Here is a 21,616-nt window from a genome sequence, read left to right on the forward strand (position 1 = left end):
AGAGGAAAAAGTGAGAAATGCTGGTTAAGTGCACAGGCTCACCAAAAGACTCAGACTGTAAAACCACTTTCTGCCCCCAACACCTTACCACTATATCACTAAAGCCCTATTTACCACAGTTCCTCTTATCCAGTGCCTCATGTACACCTTTCAACCAAAAATTACAAGACACACTAAAAAGCAAAAAATGTAGTGTGAAGAGACTGAACAAGCATCAGACCTGGAGTCAACTATGGCAGGAGCATTGAAATTATCAGAGGATAAATTTTTTAAAAGCTATGATTAATATGCTAAGGGCTTTAATGGGAAAAACTAGACGACATGAAAGAACAAATGGATAGTGTAAGCATAGAAATGTAATTATAAGGAAGAATCAAAAAGAAATGCCAGAGATCAAAAACACTGTAACAGTAATAAAGAATCCGTTGATGAGCATGTTGGTAGACTGGACACAGCTGGGGAAAGAATCTCTGAGTGTGACTATATGACAGTGAAAACAACCAACACTGAAATTGCAAAGGAAAAAGAAACTGGGGGAAAAAAACAGATTAGAATATCGAAGAACTGTGGGACAACTACAAAAGGTGTAAAATATGCATAATGGTAATATCAGAAGTGAGAAAGGAACAGAAACAACATTGAAGCTATAAATGACTGAGAATTTTACCAAATTAATATCAGACACTAAGGCACCAGTTCAGAAAGCTCAGAGAACACCAAGCTGGATAAAAGCCTATATATATACACACACACACATATATATACACACACACATATATACACACACACATATATATACACACATATATACACACACATATATATCCACATATATATGTATCTATACCTAGCCATATCATATTTAAACTTGAGAAAACAAAAATAAAGAAAAATCTTGAAAAAAAAAAAGCTAGAGGGGAAAAGAATACCTTACCTATAGAAGAGCAAAGATAAGGATTACATGACTTTTCCTCAGAAACCATGCAAGCAAGAATAGAGTGGAGTGGAATATTTAAAGTGGTGAGAAAAAAAACCTACCAACCTAGAATTCTGTACCTTGCAAAATTATCTTTCAAAAGTGAAGGAGAAATAAAGACTTTCTCAAAAAAGCTAAAAGGGGAGAATTTGTTGCTAGTAGACCTTCCTTGCAAGAAATGTTAAAACAAGTTCTTTAGAGAGAAGGAAAATGATATAGGTAAGAAACTCAGATCTACACGAAGAAAGGAAGAGCATTAGAGGATGAATGCATGAAGACACCACTAAGCTAAATACTGAACAAATAATTCCTGGACTTTTGAGAACTTCTGGCTTAATTCTTCTGGGAAAATCCAGCCAAAGACCAAGGAAGAGGATGATGAACTTTTTAAAAATTTTATTTATTTACTTATTTATTTTTGAGACAGGGTGTTGTTCTGTTGCTCATGCTGGAGTGCAGTGGTGCTGTCATTGCTCACTGCAACTTCTCAAGTCACGCGATCTTCTTACCTCGGCCTTCCAAGTAGCTTGGACTACAGGTATGTGCCACCATGCCTGGCTAATTTTTTAAATGTTGTAATGACAAGGTCTCACTATGTTGCCCAGGCTGGTCTTGAACTCCTGAACTCAAGTGATCCTCCCACCTGGAGCTCCCAAAGTGCTGAGATTAGAGGTGTGAGCCACTGCGCTTGGTTAAATGATGGACTTCAGGAATACCTAGATAGATTCTCTGTAATGTCTGGCCTCTGGAAATCTACTCACTATATCTGTTAGCCAATGCCTGTCTCAGAAAATCACTGAACTAAAGGCCCTGTGCAGCTTTCAAATCATCTAGGTCATCTTCTACTAGGATGGCTGCTCAATCTTACAGAAGCATTCAAAGACAACCACTTCTACTCACTAGAAGAAGATGGTGTGTCTCTCAATGATGAAAAGTGAACCTCGGGACTTCCAAAGATATTACTGATTTCCTCTTGCAACAGAACATGATGAAAGACCCATAATACCAGTGGAGAGCAGGCAGTATTGGATATGGAGCTTGTGATGGAAGCTGGTGTGCCACCCAGATCCTCATGGGTATCTTTTAACACCTCTGTGGGCCCAGTCCCCAGGTAAGCACTTTGCAGTTAAAGGATGGCATCTTCCCTGGACTGGAGCCGGTTCAGCCCCTCTGGAGGGCTAGCAGTGTCTGGGAGTTTTATGTCTCCTTTGGCCACCAGACCTTCTGCCCTACTCTACCACTTCCCTTGGCCTGAGGCCAGAGACTGACCGCTTTGGGAGTCCAAAAGTCCAGCTTCCTTACCTCAAGGAAGAGTATACTTTTAAGAGTAGTTTATGCTCCAGAGTTCCCCTAAGGTCAGGCTGAAGCTGGGACTTCACATGAAATCACACCCTTGCTCAACTTCTTCCCTTTTCCTGACCTTTTCACATTCACTTACTGGTGTCCTGGGAGCCCTTCCTTAATAAGTAAGTTTCTTTATTTTACCTAAAAAATAAAATAAAAAGTGTAAATAAATGTTGAATTCTGCCCCACGTTTTACTTACATTATTTGGCATGATCATATTGCTTTATCTTTAACCTAGCATGGCAAATTACATATACAGTTTTTTTTATAATAGGTTATCATCTTGGCATATAATGATAATAGAGATAAGAACCTATCTCTATTTTCTTAAGTGAGATTGGCCTCTTAATTTTATTTCTTGGGCAGTATTTACCTTGTTTCTGTTTCGAGATTATATTCGCCTTATAAAGTGACCGTTTATCTTTCCTTCTCTTTTGATTTTGTGGGAAAACGTATAGGTAATTTTCTTTGCGCCTTGCAGATCTGGACCTCATACCTTGTGTTGGATGGGGATTTGATTATGGCTTTTTTTCTGTTTTCTTTCTTTTTTTTTTCTTGAGGCAGAGTTTCTCTCTTGTTGTCCAGGCTGGAGTGCAGTCATGCAATCTCAGCTCACTGTGCCCTCCACCTCCTGGGTTCAAGCAATTCTCCTGCCTCAACCTTCCGAGTAGCTGGGATTACAGGTGTGCACCACCATGCCCAGCTAATTTTTTGTATTTTTGGTAGGGACAGGGGTTCACCATGTTGGCCATGCTGGTCTCAAACTCCTGACCTCAAGTGATCTGCCCGTCTTAGCCTCCCAAAGTGCTGGGATTACAGGTGTGAGCCACTGTGCCCGGCCTCATTCCATTTTTTGACTGATACTATTTACTTTTATCTTCTCTCTTGTTTCCTTCAACAGTATGACCAAAGGTTTATCTACTTTAAAAGATTTTTCAATCTTGTGAGACTGAGCTCTAAAATAAATAAATAATAATAAAATATTTTTCAAATAATTAAGTTTTGCTTGTTGATCATCTCTGGTTCTCTTTTGTTATAAGTCATTAAATTTTCCTCTTCAGCTTTGACGTTCCTTTCCATTCTCTTTGAATTTATTCTACTTTTTTCTCTGTTTTTTGAGTTGAACCTTGGTTCATTAATTTTCAGTTTCTTGAGTTTAAAAATTTGTAAATATGGCTTTAGCCACATCCTTTAAATTTTGACATATAAGGATTCAGATGTTTAAAAATTCTAAACATTTTGCTGGGCACCGTGGGTCATACTTGGAATGCCAGCATTTTGGGAGGCCGAGAAAAGACTTTTGCTTGAAGCCAGGAGTTTGAGACCTCCCTGGGCAACAAAGCGAGACCCTCATCTTTACAAAAAGATCTTAGCCAGGCATGGTAGCATGCACCTGTAGTCCCAGCTACTCAGGAGGCTGAGGTGGGAGGATTGCTCGAGCCCAGGAGTTTCAGGCTGCACTGAGCTATGATTGTGCTGCTGCATTCCAGCCTAGGTGATAGAGCAAGATCTTACAAATAAATAAATAAATAAACAATTCATAAGTTTTAAATTGTGCATCATGCTGAGTAGCATCACGGAATCTCGAGCTGTCCTGCTCCATCCTGCCTGGGATGTGAATCACCCCTTGGTTCAGCCTATCCATGTTGTCTATTTACCCGCCCATCAGCCACCTAGTAACCTTTTTAGTTCTCACATCAACTGTGGTGGGAACATGGTACTTGTTTTCAAGCAACCCTTAGTTTACTTAATAATGGCCTCAAAGTGCAAGCGTAGTGATCTAGCAATTTGGTTATGCCAAACAGAAGCTGTAAACTGCTTTCTTTATGTGAAAAGGTTTAAGTTCTCAACTTAAGGACAAAAGAAAACTATATGCTGAGGTTGCTAAGATCTACACTAAGAAAAAATCTTCTATCCATGAAATTGTGAAGAAGGAAAGAAAAATTTGTGCCGATTTTGCTGTTGCACCTCAAACAGTGAAAGTTATGACCACAGTGTGTGATATAAGTGCTTAGTTAAGATGGAAAAGGTGTTAAATTTGTGGGTAGAAAACATGAAAAGAAACATATTCCAATGGACAGCAATTGTGTTTAGTACTATGCAAGGTTTCAGGCATCCACTGGGGGTTTTGGAATATATCCCCAACATATAAGGGGGAACTACTGTATTCAGATACCGATACTAAAGTCTTTGTAAAGGTGGATTTAGCTACTCAGTCAATAGCCTTGAGAGAAGCTTACATTCCAAAATGTTTGTTCCCACCCCAGTGTTTAAATTAATAAAATATAGATACAATTGAAGTCCCCTCTAAACTACCCCATTCCATTTCCCCCTCCCTCCTAAGGTAATCATTTTCCAGAATTTATATGTTTTATTCCGTGAATTTATTCATAAACAATGCACTATGTTGTTTTTTTATGTTTATGATCTTTAAGTAAGTGTTACAGTGTATCTAACCTGGTGAGATTTCACTATTTTTAAGTTGATATATATAGGCCATACAGTATTTTCTTTCTATAAAGTTACTATACTTTATTAATCTGCTTAGCTACTGACTTACCTTTAAGCAGATTTTATACTTTTATTATTAGAAACAATACCTTAAGGAATATTTTTATTCAAGTGTCCATTTGTTTCTTTACCAAGAGTTCCTAGGATATATTCCTAAGAGTAAGTCTAGGGTACAATCATCTCCAACTATACTAGATAATATTAAATTGTTCTTCAAAATGGCTGTGCTGGCTAGACACAGTGACCCACGCCTGTAATCCCAGCACTTTGGAAGGCCGAGGTGAAAGGATCACTTGAGCCTACAAGTTCAAGACCAGCCTGGGAAACATAGTGAAACCCACTCATCTCCACACATACACACACAAAGCTGGGTTTGGTGGCACGGGCCTGTAGTCCCAGCTATGGGGAGGTTGAGGCAGGAGGAACACTTGAGCCCAGGAGGCTGAGGCTACAGTAAGCTGTGATTGCACCACTGCACTCCAGCCTGGATAACAGAGCGAGACCCTGTCTCTATGAAAAAAATAAAAATAAAAAAGGCTGTGCTAACTTACATTCCCATCAGCAGCTTATGAGAATTCCTATTGCCCTCCATACTTTTATTTATTTATTTTTATTTTTTTCTTTTTTAGACGGAGTCTGGCACTGTTGCCTGGGCTGGAGTGAAATGGTGTGATCTCGGCTTGCTGCAAGCTCCTGGTTCATGTGACTCTTCTGCCTCAACCTCCTGAGTAGCTGGGATTACAGGTGCACATCACTACACCCAGCTAATTTTTGTATTTTTAGTAGAGACGGGGTTTCACCTTGTTGGTCAGACTAGTCTCGAACTTCTGGTCTCGTGATCCGCCTGCCTCGGCTTCCCAAAGTGCTGGGATTACAGGTGTGAGCCACCACGCCCGGCCCCTCCACACTCTTTCATACTTGGTTTTTTTTTTCCCCCTTTTCCATTCTGGTGGATGTAAAATGATATTTTATTTTATTAACTCAAACTATTTAGAATATTTTTTATTTATAAATTCATGGAATTTAAAAAAGGAATCGATTTATTTGTTTTAAATTTTGTTGCAATAAGATTCAAAACCATGATTGGTATCATGACTGTTCTCTGAAAATGTTGAGACCTCTTTTGTGGTATAGTATATGATCAAATTTTATAATGATCTATGGTTATTTGATAAGTATTTGTATCTTTATTAGGTACAGAGTTTTTTCTGTTTTCTATAAATTAAAGATTTTAATGAAAATTCAAGCATTTGTTTATATTTATATTGTTTTGAATATTGTTGCTCCATCTTCATTTTTCCTAAATGAACTTTTCTAATAGTCTCTTTCAACACTTGTATTAAATAAACTTGGATCTCCTAGATGGGTCATTTAAGTCTTCTTCCTTTTATTCCTTTACATCTTTTTATTGTGTGTGTCCTGTATTTTGAGAAAAAATGGTTTTTTTTGTTTGTCTGGTTTTTTTTGCACAGCTCACTAATTTGTTCTTTTTTTGGTGTCCCATCTGCTATTCTACTCATCTATCGAATGATTCATTTCAAAAATGAAACCTTTACTTTGCATGATTGCTGGTTGATTCTTTTTTTTTTTTTTTCCTTCTGAGATGGAGTCTCACTCTCTCGTCCACTCTGGAGTGCAGTGGTGCCATGCTGGCTTACTGTAACCTCTGCCTCCCAGGTTCAAGTGATTCTCCTGCCTCAGCCTCCCGAGTAGCTGGGATTACAGGTGACTGCCACCACACCCAGCTAATTTTGTGATAGAGGCGGGGTTTCCCCATGTTAACCAGGTGGGTCTCGAACTCCCAACCTCAGGTAATCCACCCGCCTCAGCCTCCCAAAGTGCTGGAATTACAGGCGTATGCCACTGTGCCCGGTCTGCTGGTTGATTCTTTTAAAAGAATTGGTGGTGAAAACACTCTCTTGTGTCTCTAGGAACATACTGTATTAATTAAACTTAGAATAAAATCAAAAGTCCTGATAATGGCCGAGAATGGCCTATATGACAGGGCCCCCCATGAATTCTCTGACCTTTTTCCTTCATTCCCATTCTGATCCAGATATTTTGGCCTCCCTGCTGTGGTCAACATTCCAAAGCCTCCAAGCACACACACTTGTTCCTAGCCCTGCTGCCGTGGTCTCCCCCTGGATGATAGGAGCTAGATCTGGCACATTATTCAGGTCTCTGTTTAACAATCATTTCCTCAGCAGAGAGGGATTCCCTGGCTACCTTACCCAAAGTGGCACTTCATATCCTCATATGTATTCTCTTTCTGCAACCCCTTACTTTCCGTGCTTTATTTTTGTCCAAAATACTTTTTGCCTACAGATATTTTGTTTTGCTTAGTTTTTCATTGCCTGTCTCAATCAGTAAATTGCAATGTCCATGATGGTACAGACCTTGCCTGTTTTGTTTACTGCAGTGTCCCTCAAAATTAAGAGTGTCCAGTACACATTAGAGAGGCTCAAGGAATATGTGTTGAAAGAAGTGATGATGTGTTTCTGAAGTCCAGTGCTGCCTACTCTATTAACTTTCTTTGTGTATTCATTCTTCCATATTTGGTGCCTCTCTCTCGTGATGCTGGCTGACCTCGATTATTCATGCGTGCATTTTTATATTTGGGAGGCCCTGCCAGCCCGTCCTAAGAAAGCTCAATCTATTCACTCCAGTCTGCTTATGGAAGAAACTCTTAAAGTGATGCTGGAGTGGACCAGCAGACTGTGGCTGGCTGCTTTGGGGAAGAGGCAGAACAGGCTGCTGGTTGAGGGGTACCTATAGTTAGTCTCTGGGCTAGATACTCCTCATTGTCCTGAGAGTGACCATTATTCTAAAGGCCCTAGTCCTTCCTTTCCAATTGAGGGCCCTACATTTGTTACTGCTGCCTAAAGGCGGGCACCACTTTTGCTTGTTGCTTTATGCAGAAGGAAGCATGGGGCGGCTGACCTACTTGTCTGTTCCTACTCTAATAACCACACTCTCTTTCTTTTCATTGTCCTGAGGCTCCAAGGTTCCATCTTATTTCAAATATCTTTTACTTATGTGCATCGAGCAGTACCATTTTCTTGAAAATAACGTTTTTATTTTGACATAGCTTAAGATTTGCAGGAAGCAACAAAATAGTACAGAGAATTTCTATGTACTCTCCAGAAAACTCATGGTGGTACAAATACTATTAATTCAGGTACAGACTGTTTTTTTTTGTTTTTGTTTTTGTTTTGGGAGATGGAGTTTTACTCTGTTGCCCAAGTTGGAGTGCAGTAGCGTGATCTCAGCTCACTGCAACCTCCGCCTCCTGGGTTCAAGCTATTCTCATGGCTCAACCTCTCCAAAAGCTGGGATTACAGGCGTGCACCACCATACCTGGTTAATTTTTGTATTTTTAGTAGAGATGGGGGTTTTGCCATGTTGGCCAGGCTTGTCTCGAACCCCTGGCCTCAAGCAATCTGCCTGCCTTGGCTTCCCAAAGTGCTGGGATTACAGGCATGAGCCACCTTGCCCAGTCCAGGTACAGACTTCATTCAGGTTCCACCAGGGTTTCTCCCTTCCTTTCTTCCCTTCTTCTCTTCTTCCCTTCTTCCCTTTTACCCTTTTTTCCCATCTTCCTTTCTTCTTCCCTTCCCTTCCGTCCCCTCTTCTCCCCTCCCCTTTCTTCCCCTCCACTATCCTCCCCTTACCTCCCCTATGCTCCCCTCCTCTCTCTTTTCTCTTTCCTCCTCCCCTGTCCTCCCTTCCTCTCTCCTTTCTCTTTCCTTTTTTTAAATTTTATTTTTTCAGATGAGGTTTTCACTATATTGCCCAAGCTGGACTTGAATTCCTGGGCTCAATGGATCCTCCTACCTCAGTCTTCTGAGTAGCTAGGACTGCAGGCATGTGCCACTGCACCTGACTCTCCATCAATTTTTATATACATTCTCTTAAAAAAAAAAACCTGCTTTATTGAGATGTGATTCACATACATATGCCATACAATTCATATACCACTGAATACACTCATTTAAAGTGTATGATTCAATAATTTTTAGTATATTTGCAGAGTTGTGCAATCATCAATACAATTTAATTTTAGAACATTTTAATCAACTCCAAAAGAAGACCAGTACCCAATGGTGGTTAGTCTTAATTCCACACCACCCAGCCCTAGGCAATTGCTAATTTACCTTCTGTCTCCGTAGATTTGCCTAATGTTTTCATCCATGTTGTAGCACATATCGGTACTTCATTTTTTTCCTTTTCCTTTTCATACACAACATGGATGCACAATTTTTTAAATTGCCAAACAACATTTAATTGTATTGATATGCCACACCTGAGTATCCATTCATCAGCTGATGGATATTTGGGTTGTTTCTACTTTTTGGGTATTATGTATAATGCTGGATATACTTTTATGGAGAGGCAGTACTATAACATCTTATTACACAGATTCAAAGAACTATTACCACAACTAGGATACAGAACTGTTCCATCACCGCAAATAAAGTTCTTCATGTTACTCCTTAATAGTCATACGTTTCCCCCTACTGTAACCACTGGAAACCACTGATCTGTTCTCCATACCCTTAGTTTGTCACTTTGAGAATGTTATGCAAATGGAGTCTCAAGGGAGTCTTTAACTCCCTTGAGATTGACTTTCTCTGCTCAGAATAATACTCTTGAGATCCATCCAAGTTGTTGCATATATTTGTATTTTGTTTCTATTCATTGTGGAGAAGTATTCCATAGTACGAGTATACCACAGTTTATTTATCCATTGAAGGACATTTGGATTGTTTCCAGTTTGCAACTATTCCAAATAAAGCTGTTATAAATATTCTTTGTAAGTTTTTGTGTAAACATTTGTTTTCATTTCTCTAGGATAAATGCCCAGGAGTGTACTTGCTGGGTCTTGTGATTGTTGCATGTTTAGTCTTTTTAAGAAACTGCAAAATTATTTATCATAGCCTATAATTTTACATTCTTACCAGCAATTGATGAAGATCCAGTTTCTCTGCATCCTCTCCAGTGTTTGGAACTGTCGGTAATTTTTATTTTAGCTATTCTTTTTTTTTTTTTTTTTTTTTGAGACGGAGTCTCGCTCTATCACCCAGGCTGGAGTGCAGTGGCCGGATCTCAGCTCACTGCAAGCTCCGCCTCCCGGGTTTACGCCATTCTCCGGCCTCAGCCTCCCGAGTAGCTGGGACTGCAGGCGCCCGCCACCTCGCCCGGCTAGTTTTTTGTATTTCTTAATAGAGACGGGGTTTCACCGTGTTAGCCAGGATGGTCTCGATCTCCTGACCTCGTGATCCGCCTGTCTCGGCCTCCCAAAGTGCTGGGATTACAGGCTTGAGCCACCGCGCCCGGCCTATTTTAGCTATTCTAATAGGCATGTGGTAGTATCTCATCATGGTTTTATTTGATTTCTATAATGACTAATTGTGTTAGTTTTGATTGCTGCAATAACAAATTACCACAACTTTAGCAGTTTACAGGAACACAAATTTATTATTTTATAGTTCTGTAGATCAGAAGTTTGATACAGGTCTCACTGAGTTGATATCACAGCATAGGCAGGGCTGTGTTTCTTTCTGGAGTATCTAGGGGGAAAATCTGTTTCCTTGCCTTTTCGAGTTTCTAGAGGCTCCCAGCATTGCTTGCTTTGTGACCCCCCTTCTTCCATCTTCAAAGTCAACAATACCACATCGCTCTGAGCCTTCTTCTGTTTTCACGTATGTCTGACTGCAGCCAGGAAACGTTGTCACCTTTTAAGGACTCGTACGATTAGACTGGGATCATCTTCATCTCAATCACATCTCCAGAGTCCCTTTTGCTAAGTAAGACAACATATTCACAGGCTCTAGGAACTAAGAGGTGGAAATCTTTTGGAGACCATTATTCTGCCCAGTATAATAATGCTGTTAAACAGCTTTTGATGTATTTATTTGCCACCTGCATATCTCCTTTGGTAAAGTGCCTGTTCACATCCTTCTAATTACACAATTACTAATTGGCTTGTTTGGGTCACTGTTGATCTTAAAATTTTCTTTACATATTCTGGATTCAAGGGCTTTGTTGGATATATAATTTGCAAATATTTTATCCCAGTGTTGGGCTTTTTTCATCCTCTTTGTAGTGTATTTTGCAGACAAACATTTTAAAATTTGACCTACTATAATTCATTATTTCTTTTATGACTCATGCCTTTGATGTCATGTCTAACTGGTCACCTAACCCTAGATCACCAAAAGTTTCACCTATGCTTTCTTCTGAAAGTTGTATAATTTTACATTTCATATTTAAATCTATGATCTATTTGTCTAGAATACAACTAATACAGCTAATATGTTCATGGTTTTGCAGTCAGAGCTTTCTGAGCAAAAATTAGTGGCAACTTGGGTTAAAGGATGAGCTTTTTATTGCTATAAATCTCCCCTAAGCAGTGCTTTAGCTACATCCCACAGATTTACATGCAGTGGTTAAGAAATAATATAGAGAGATATAGTCCTTATATACTTTGCCCGGATTCCCCCCAGTGGTAGTATTCTACAAAAGCATAGTATAATTTTACAATCGTGATATTGACATTAATAAAAGCCATTGATATTATTTCGATTTTCCTGGTTTTACTTGTACTCATTTGCATGTGTGCTTGTGTGTGTGTATTAAATATTAAACAATTTTGTCACCTTTGTAGGTTCATGTATCCACCATCACAGTCAAGATACCGAACAGTTCCAACACCACAAAGAACCTTTGTGTTGCCCTTTTATAACCAACCCACCATTCTGTCATCCCCCCTTTCCCTAACCTCTTTCTCTTTGACATGCAAATTATTTAGACATAGGTTGTTTGATTTTCAAGTATTTGGAGACTTTTCTGATATCTTTCTATTGTTCTATTCTAGTTTGATTCCATTACAATCAGACAACATACTTTTTATGATCTCAATTTTTTTGAATTTGTTAAGGTTTATTTTATAATCTAAGACCTGGAATTTTGTGAATATCCCATGCATACTTAAAAAGAATGTGTATTCTGCTGTTGTTGGGTGAAGTGTTCTTATGAATATCAATTAGATTTTATTAATTGATATTGTTCAATTCTTTTAAGTTCTTGCTGACATTTTGTCTAGTGTTTCTACCAATTTTTAGCCAAGGGTTGTTGAAGTCCTCAACTATAATTGTAGATTTGTTTATCCTTTCATTCCTGCAAGTTTTTGCTTCATGTATTTTGAAGCTCTGTGTGTGTTGGTACATATACATTTAAGATTATTATATTCTATTAGTGAGTTGACCCTTTTATCATTATGTAATGCCTTGTTTTGTCTCTGGTAATTTTCTTTGTTCTGAAGTCCACTTCATCTAGTATTAACATAGCCTCTTCGACTTTCTTTTGATTAGTTGTTTGCATGGTATAACTTTTTCTATTCCTTTTACTTCTAACATACCTATGTTATTATGTTTAAAGTGAGTTGTGTAGACAGCATATAGTCGGTCATTTTTAAAAAATCCTTTCGTCAATTGTTGTCTTTTAATTGGTATTTTTGGACCACTTAGATTTAAGGTAATGATTAATATTTTAGAATATATGGATGCCATTTTTTAACTTACTTTGTTTGTTTCTTCTGTTTTTTATCTCTCTGATTCTCCTTTCCAGTCTTCTTGTGAGCTACTTGAGCATTTCTTTAGTATTCTGATTTATCTACAATATAACTCTTGAGTGTGTCGCTTCACAGTTTTTTTTTTTAAAGCCATTGTCCTAAGGGTTACAATTAATAGTCTACTACTATCAACATTTTACTACTTCCAGTGGAATATGGATGCATCACCGCCATTTAGGTCACTTTACTCTCTCCCTTTGTAGTTGTCTGAAAATATTCTACATTCATTGAGAACCAAAGCAGACAATATAAGTTTTGCTTTTAACTATTAAACACATTTTTTAAATCACAAAGAAAAAAATTATTTATTAGACTTATATTTATTCTTTACATCTTTCTTCGTATCTGAGGTTCTTAGTTGCAACAGAACTAAGTTCTTAGTTCTGTTATCATTTTCTTTCTCTATAAATAATTTCTTCTAGCTATTCTTTTATTCTGCCGGTGATAAATACCCTTAGTTGTTGTTTTGTTGTTTTAAGTCTTCAAATATATTGATTCTTCTTATTTTTGAAGGATATTTTCACTGGATATAGAGTTCTGGGTTGATAGTTCTTTTCTTTCATCACTTAAAAATATTGTACCACTTCCTCTGGCCCCATGATTTCTGATGAGTAATCTACTATTATTTGAACATTGTTGCCCTGTAGGTATTGTCATTTTCTTCTAACTGCTTTCAAGATTTTTTCTTTTGTCTTAAGTTTTCACAATTTTGACAGTGATGTATTTGGGTGTTGATCTCTTTGGGTTTACTGTGTTTGGGGTTTTCTCAGCTTCTGGAATATTTAAGTTTGTGTCTTTCATCATATTTAGGAAGTTTTAAGCCATTATTTCTTTAAGTATTTTTCAGTCCTGCATTCTTTTTTCCCTTCCTCTAGAACTTTGATGACACAAATGTTAGATGTATTACCTCATTGGTGTATAGGGCTGTTTATTTACTTTCTGTTTATTTGTCTTAAAGTTTCTTTTTTTTCTTTTTTCCATTGGGCAGCCCCCAAACCAGGATATGTTCAGAGAGGCTGCCAGGTTCACTGATTCTTTCCTGGCCATCTCTAGTCTGCTATTGAGCCCACCTAGTAAGTGTTTTTAAATTTAGGTTATTGTATTTTTCAGTTATAAAATTTACATTTTGTTCTTCTTTATATCTTTTTCTTTTTTTGTGACATAGTCTTGCACTGTCATCTAGGCTGGAGTGCAGTGGTGCAATCATAGCTCACTTTAGCCTCTGACTCCTGGGCTCAAGCAATCCTCCCACCTCGGCCTCCCAGGTGTCTGAGACCACAGACACATGCCACCATATCTGACTAATTTAAAAAAAAATTACAGAGATGAGGTCTCACTATGTTGCCACGGCTTATCTCAAACTCCAGAACTCAAATGATCCTCCTGCCTTGGCTTCAAAAAGTGTTAGGATTGTAAGTGTGAGCCACCATGCCCTACCACATCTTCTATTTCTTTGATGCTATTTTTTAATTTTTCATTTGTTCCAAAAGTTTTCATAATTGCTTGTTAAAACATTTTTTGACAACTTCTTGAAAATCATATTCAGAAAATTACAATATCTGTGTTATCTTGGCATTAGGGTCTATTGATCATCTTTTCTCATTTGAATTTAGATTTTCTTAGTTTTTGGTATGATCAATAATTTGGAATGCATCCTGAACATTTTGAATATAGTTTTAAGACTCTGGTTCATATTAAATATTCTACTTTAGCAAACTGTCGAGGTTCTAAATGCATATCCTGACACTCTTTTTGTGTGTTGTAGTACAAATATTACCCTAATTTAGTAAGACTTTACCATGCTCCACTTCTGATCTCCTCCATTTCTGTGTTACCCAGATGACAGTACTGCATCACACAGTCTTTTAGCACTAGCTGGATAGTTGGAGGGGTGCCACTCTTTACTACATGGAAGACTTTAGAAGACAAGGTTTTACCTACTGATTCAGCTGGCGATGGTTACCTCCACATTACTGAAGTGGGGATTATAGGTCAGAGCTCTACACAGAGTCTCTGTGGGCAAGCAGCATCTTCCTTTCACCTCCAGGAAAAGGGTTAAAGTCAAAGTTATTCCCAAAGATTATGCAAGGAGGAGTTCTGCCCATTCCTTCAGAGGACATGTAGAGGTCAGAGTTCTGTCCACAGACCCTGGAGGAAGGAGCACCTTCTTGTTACTATGAAGGACAGGGCAGAATACGATGCTCTGCCCACTGGTTCTGCCACTGCAGTGCCATTGTGGTGGGGGAGGCATAGGGTGTTTTGCTTGGTATTCATCCAAAGAACAGGCAGATATGATTAAAGAGTTTCTGTCTTTGGGCTCCCTCTTTCCTCATCCTCTAGCTAGAGAAAGCTGACTTTTCTTGGGGGCTATTTTCTGTCGGTGACTGCTGGTGTTTCTAGATTGTGGCTGATATGGTTTAGCTGTGTCCCACCCAAATCTCATTTTGAATTGTAGTTCTCATAATCCCCACATGTTGTGGGAGGGACCCAGTGGGAGGTAATTGAATCATGGGGGTGATTACTCTTATGTTGTTCTCATGATGGTGAGTTCTCATGAGATCTGATGGTTTTATAAGGGGCTTTTCCCTCTTTTGCTTGGCACTCCTCTCTCCTGATACCTTGTGAAGAAGGATGTATTTGTCCACCATGATTGTAAGTTTCCTGAGGCCTCCCACAGCCATGTAGAATTGTTAGTCAACTGAACCTCTCCTTTATAAATTACCCAGCCTTGGGTATTTCTTCATAGTAGCATGAGAATGTGCTAATACAGTAAATTGGTACCCCAGAGAGTGGGATGCTGCTGTAAAGATACCTCAAAATGTGAAAGTGACTTTGGAACTGGGTAACAGGAAGAGGTTGGAACAGTTTGGAGGGCTCAGAAGAAGACAGGAAAGTGTGGAAAAGTTTGGAACTTCTTAGAGACTTGGTGAATGGCTTTGACCAAACTGCTGATAGTGATATGGACAATGAAGTCCAGGCTGAGGTGGTCTCAGATGGAGATGAGGAACTTGGGAACTGAAATAAAGGTGATTCTTGCTATGCAGAGAAACTGGCAGCATTTTGGCCCTGCCCGAAGTTCCTCTGTGGAACTGTGAACTTGAGAGAGATGATTTAGGGTATCTGGCGGAAGAAATTTCTAAGTGACAAAGCATTCAAAAGGAAGCAGATCATAAAAGTTTACAAAATTTGCAGCTTTATAATGCAGTAGAAAAGAAAAACCCATTTTCTGGGGAGAAATTCAAGCCACCTGCAGAAATTTGCATAAGTAATGAGGAGCCAAATGTTAATCACCAAGACAATGGGGAAAATGTCTCCAGGGCATGTCAGAGACCTTCAAAGTAGCCCCTCTCATCACAGGCCCAGAGGCCTAGGAGGGAAAATGGTTTCTTGGGCTGGGTCCAGGGTCCCCGTGCCCTGTGCAGCCTAGAGACATGGTGCCCTGCATCCCAGCTGCTGCAGCTCCAGCCACGGCTAAAAGGGGCCAATGTACAGCTCAGGCCATTGCTTCAGAGGGTGCAAGCCCCAAGCCTTGGCAGCTTACATGTGGAGGATGTCCAGGCAGAGGTGTGCTGCAGGGGGAATCCTCATGGAGAACGTCTGCTAGGGCAGTGCAAAATGGAAATGTGGGGGGTGGAGACCCCACACAGAGTCCCCACTGGGGCACTGCCTAGTGGATCTGTGAGAAGAGGGCCACTAACCTCCAGACTCCAGAATGATAGATCTACTGACAGCTTGCACTGTGTGCCTGGAAAAGTCACAGACACTCAATGCCAGCCCATGAAAACATCCAGGATGGAAGTTGTACCCTGCAAAGCCACAGGGGCGAAGCTGCCTAAGGCTCTGGGAGCCCACCTCTTGCATCAGCGTGCCCTGGATGTAAACATGGAGTCAAAGGAGATCATTTTGGAATGTTAAGATTTAACGGCTGCCCTACTGGATTTCGGACTTTCATGGGGCCTGTAGCCCCTTCGTTTTGGCCAATTTCTCCCATTTGGAATGAGTGTATTTACCCAATGCCTATGTATCTAGGAGGTAACCAACTTGCTTTTGATTTTACAGGCTCATAGGCAGAAGATACTTGCCTTGTCTCAAACGAGACTTTGGATTGCAGACTTTTGAGGTAACGCTGGAATGATTTAAGACTTTGGGGACTGTTGGAAGGGCATGATTGTGTTTTGAAATGTGAGTACATGAGATTTGGGAGGGACCAGGGTGGAACGATATGGTTTGGTTGTGTCCCCATTCAAATTTCGTCTTGTAGTTCTCATAAACCCCATGTGTCACGGAAGGAACCTGGTGGGAGGTAATTGAATCATAGGGCTGATCCTCATGCTGTTCTTGTAATAATGAGTAAGTTCTTGTAATAATGATGGTTTTAAAGGGAGGTTTAAAAGAGGCTTTTCCCCTTCTTGCTCGGCACTTCTCTCTCCTGCTGCCATGTGAAGAAGGACATGTTTCCTTCCCCTTCTGCAATGATTATAAGTTTCCTGAGGCCTCCCCAGCCACGTGGAACTGTTAGTCAATTGACCCTCTTTCCTTTATAAATTAACCAGTCTTGGGTATTTCTTCATAGCAGCATGAGAATGGACTAATATAGTGGCCTCCTCTAGCACCCAGGCCAAGGTATTTATGAGACAACAAAACACTCAGGAAGCTCACTTCCAGGTTGTTTCTCAAGTTCTGAGGTTTCTAGCCATTTTACCTTGTTCGTTCCTCCTTTCAAAGTCTTCTCTGTGAGATATATATATATATATATTTCCTGTGATTAGTGGGGGGAATAAAATGGAATGTGTTTACTCCATCTTATCTGGAACCAGAAATCTCCAGAGCAGCCCCCTTTGTGATAGCTTATTCCTATTTATGCTCTTTTAAGTCTTTGTTTTTTTTCTAAGACATCTTGTTATAGCACCTATTTATATTTTAGCAGGCTCCCCCCTTCATATTTACTTCCATTAAAAAAATTTTACTTCTGTGACAGTAAATTTTCAAATGACTTATCTTTCTGTTATTTCTAGTTATTTAGTATTAAAACAAGAGACTTCATGGGCCTAGTCTGTCATCTAGAACCAAAAGATAAAGAATGTTTTTCTTGTGACCTTATTTATATGTAACAGGCTTACAGAATATGGAACTCATTTAACAAATCATGCTTACTGAGAATTATGAAATTACATGCAAAAAATACTAATTTTAGTCAAAATGTATGCATCAACTAGTATTAGCAGTTGAATAACTAAAACTGGGATTATTCTGGTTTTGCATATATAAAGACATACCACAAACACAAATTGAGCTATTGGATTGAGTTGCTTGTGAGAAATTAAACAGCTATTGAATTGGGAACTATTATAATGGTTGACTCCATAGCAATAGTTGAGATTATACAAAAGGTAAATGAGAAGGAGAAAGGAAAAAAAATTAGGTGAGAATCCTAAGGGAAACCCAGAAAAAAGAGAAATAAGGAAAGTCTCAGGGGGACATTTTTTTTTTCTTTTTCTTAAGAGACAAGTTCTTGTCTTTTTTTTGAGGCAAGGTCTTGCTCTGTCACCTTGGGTGGAGTACAGTGGCATGATCATAGCTCACTGGAACCTTGAACTCTTGGGCTCAAGCAATCCTCTTGCCTCAGTAGGGCCCACAAGTGCACATCACCACACCTGGTCTGTTTTTTAAATTTTTGTAGAGCAGAGGTCTTGCTATGTTGCCCAGGCTGGTTGCTACCTCCTGGCCTCAAGCGACCCTCCTGCCTCTGCTTCCCACAGTGCTGGGATTACAGGCATGAGCCTCTGTGCCCAGCCAGGAGAACTTCTAAGATCTGTCACAGATTTAAGAGAAACACTGGAGGATCTGTGATTGATATGGTTTGAATCTGTGTCCCCACCAAAATGTCATGTTCAATTGTAATCCCCAATGTTGGAGGTTGGGCCTGGTGAGAGGTGATTGGTTCATGGGGGCAGTTTCTAATGTTTTAGTACCATCCCCTTAGTGCTGCTCTTGTGGTAGAGTTCTTACAAAATCTGGTTCTTTAAAAATGTGTAGCAGCCCCTTTCTCTCTCCCTTCCTCCTGCTCTGGCCATGTGAAGATGTGCTCACTTCCCCTTCCCCCTCCACTATGATTGTAAGTTTCCTGAGGCCTCTATAGCCATGCTTCCTGTACAGCCCATGGAACTGTGAGTCAATTAAACCTCTTTTCTTTATAAATTACCCAGTCTCAGGTATTTCTTTGTAGCAGTGTGAGAACAGACTAATACTGTGACTTCCATATAACTTTTGATATAAAAAGAAATTGAACCATTTTGAAAAGCAATCCTGGATTTATACAAGTTGTCTTCAATCTAATCATCTCTGTTAGAATAATTACTATAAGTTGTCATTTTCCCACTGAAGTTAACATGGACAGCTTGAGAAAGAAAAATAAATTATGACAGCTGTGGAGATGTAAAGATTTTAACTAAAGTGGAAAAGATGCCCTAGTGCATTAAGTAGTTTAGATAAATTATTTTATCTGATGATTGTGAGTTTTAGACAGATAGATAAAATTTTGTAGCTTAGTAAAAAAAGTCATTCTGACAGGTTTCCAACAGTCATTTTCCAATTTTCTAATAAATTTCTAAGACTAGCTTGTTTATTTACTATCTTCACCCTTGACTATATAGTTGAGAATATGAACTTAGAAATTGTCTGTTAAATCTTTTTGAGTAAGTTGAAAGCTAACACATAGCCTACACCATTAGGTAAAGTTTAATTACTTTAAAAATTCTGAATTACATTATTTGAACATAAATATATTTATATAATTTTTTAGTAATTACAATAATATTGGGAATGACTAGTAAAACATTACTAGAGATTCTGTTAGACCTAGATTGATAAATAAATTAAAGTGACAATTAGCGGCTTGTGAGTAAATGATGCTTGAAAACAACAAAGGCAAATAGTGCTTGAAAATAATGCTTAAACATCGTCCATATTTTGTAATTATTAATTAGCAAACTACTCTTTCACAGATTGGATTAAGGCAGCTTCTCTGCAGTTAATGAAATTATCATAAATTTAAAATTAGTCTAGCCGGAATTATATTCTGTTCTAAAGTGAAAAGCTTGATTTATCTTTTAAATTTTTAACCCTTTTAATTTTGTCCTCCTGAAACCTTCCCTCAAGTCTGACTATTTTGTTACAGTTAACCTTTTTTCCCATGACACACATCAATAGTAAGGTTGAATGAAATCGAGATTCTTTTAAATTAGTTGAGAACTAATTTAAATGACTGATACAGAAGTTCTGTGCACCAGCTTGGAAGATATTTTTATGTTACCAACCTTGACTTACAAATATCTCAATTCCAACAAACTAGGGAAAGGTAAGACATTTTATGTTTATTGACAACAATAAGTTATTTTTCTCAATATTAAATTCTAAATGAAATCCTATAAAGAACATCTAACAAAATCTTTAGTCTACTTTATGGCTGGATGTCTTTAGGAATACTGCTACCTTCTGAATTTTCTGTTTTTGGGGAAAATTAAATGACACCTCAGAAGAATTAGGAAAAGATTAATACTACAGAATGAAATAGTTGAAAATAACACACTTGCCTCTTTCCTATTTCTTTCCAAATATGACTTTATACCTAGTATTTCAACATACAGAATCATCCTTATTATAGTCATATTTTATTCTGGGCTTACCCAGAGTGCAGCAAGGCACAACTGGGGCTGGTGTGGATGCTACTTATAAGAAATATAATACAAATGGCATCGTCTAGAGCCCCTGGCTCCCGTGCTAGATACTGAGATATCAAAGATCGATATGATATGCTCAGTTTAGTTAGGGAAAATGTATATAAGTAAACCTAATTTCTATGGAATCTAAAAAACAACAAAGAAATATGTTCAAAATACTATGGTAGTACAAAAGAAGAATTTAGAAGTCTAGAGGAATCATCCCAGACTCATGGTCTTTTTCACTTTTTTTAAAAAAAATTTTCTGAGACAGGGTCTTGCTCTGCTGCCCAGGCTGGAATGTGGTGACATGGTCATAGCTCACTGCAGCCTTGAACTCCTGGCCTCTAGCAATCGTCCCTCCTTAGTCCCCTGAGTGGCTGGGACTACGCACATGCCACCTTGCCTGGCTAATTTTTAAATTTTGTTTTAGAGATGGGATCTCACTGCCCAGGCTGGTCTTGAACTCCTTGTCTCAAGTGATCCTCCCACCTTACTTGTTTGCTTTTAAAGACAACCAAAGCCATGTGCAGTGGCACTCACCTGTAGTCCTAGCTACTTGGGAGATTGGGGTAAGAGGATTGCTTGAGCCCAGGAGTTCAAGGCTGCAGTGCACTATAATTGCAACTGTGAATAGCCACTGTACTCCAGCCTAAGCAACATAATGATACCCTGTTTCTGAAACAAAAAGAAAAGAAAAGAAAAAAGACAACTGAATACAAGTCTTCACAATTAGAATAGTGCAATTTAAGTATGATAATAAGCTGCCATTTACTGGAATCCTACCATGTCCTAAGCCCTATACCAAGTATTACCACTATGCTTTCATCAACAGAGCTATGCAGCCACCTTGGTTATGCCAAGTATTTAATGTCCCCCGCCTTTTATATAATTCATACAACAATCTCATGTCATCAGTATTCTTATCATCCCTATTCTACTTACGAAGATTTTGGAGTTTCAAGAGGTAAAATAGCCAGTCAAAGCAACACAGTTCTAAGGGGTGAAGTGGTGTGATAGGGAGTCAGGTGTAAAAGGTGAGGGCATACAGCAGCGGCCCTTTAACATGATAGAATGTTTTAGTGTTTGATCACTGTGTAGCGAATGGGTACATTATGACCAAATTTAGATTTGTGGACTACACAAGTATATTTCTAGGAAGCTAAGAAAAATGAAAGAAACCAAATCCAGTCCTGAGGGGTCCTAAGTCTACTTAGGGAAAATGGATATTTGTAAACATAATTTTTATGGAATCCAAAAACAACAGTAAAATATGTTCGAAATACTATGGTTGTGCAAAGGAAGATATTTTTATCTTACCAACCTTAACTTATACAGTCAATTTATACAAACTAAAAAAAGAGGAAGACGTTTAATGTTTATTGCCAATGTATTAGTCCATTTTCATACTGCTATGAAGAAATACCCGGGAC

At 38.7% G+C, this 21,616-nt stretch overlaps 1 long non-coding RNA gene across 1 annotated transcript; it reads right to left on the reverse strand.

Annotated features, from left to right (window-relative positions):
• Positions 1–1,400: 1,400 nt before the first annotated feature.
• On the reverse strand, positions 1,401–21,220 carry LOC139362532 (uncharacterized). Its single transcript, XR_011621661.1, has 3 exons — positions 21,129–21,220; positions 2,279–2,461; positions 1,401–1,534 (listed from the first exon to the last, which is right to left on the reverse strand). It is a non-coding gene; the product is annotated as an uncharacterized lncRNA (long non-coding RNA).
• Between the last annotated feature and the right edge of the window lie 396 nt (positions 21,221–21,616).

Source organism: Macaca nemestrina, chromosome 4, assembly GCF_043159975.1.
Source record: "Macaca nemestrina isolate mMacNem1 chromosome 4, mMacNem.hap1, whole genome shotgun sequence".
In the NCBI taxonomy this organism is placed as follows: domain Eukaryota; kingdom Metazoa; phylum Chordata; class Mammalia; order Primates; family Cercopithecidae; genus Macaca; species Macaca nemestrina.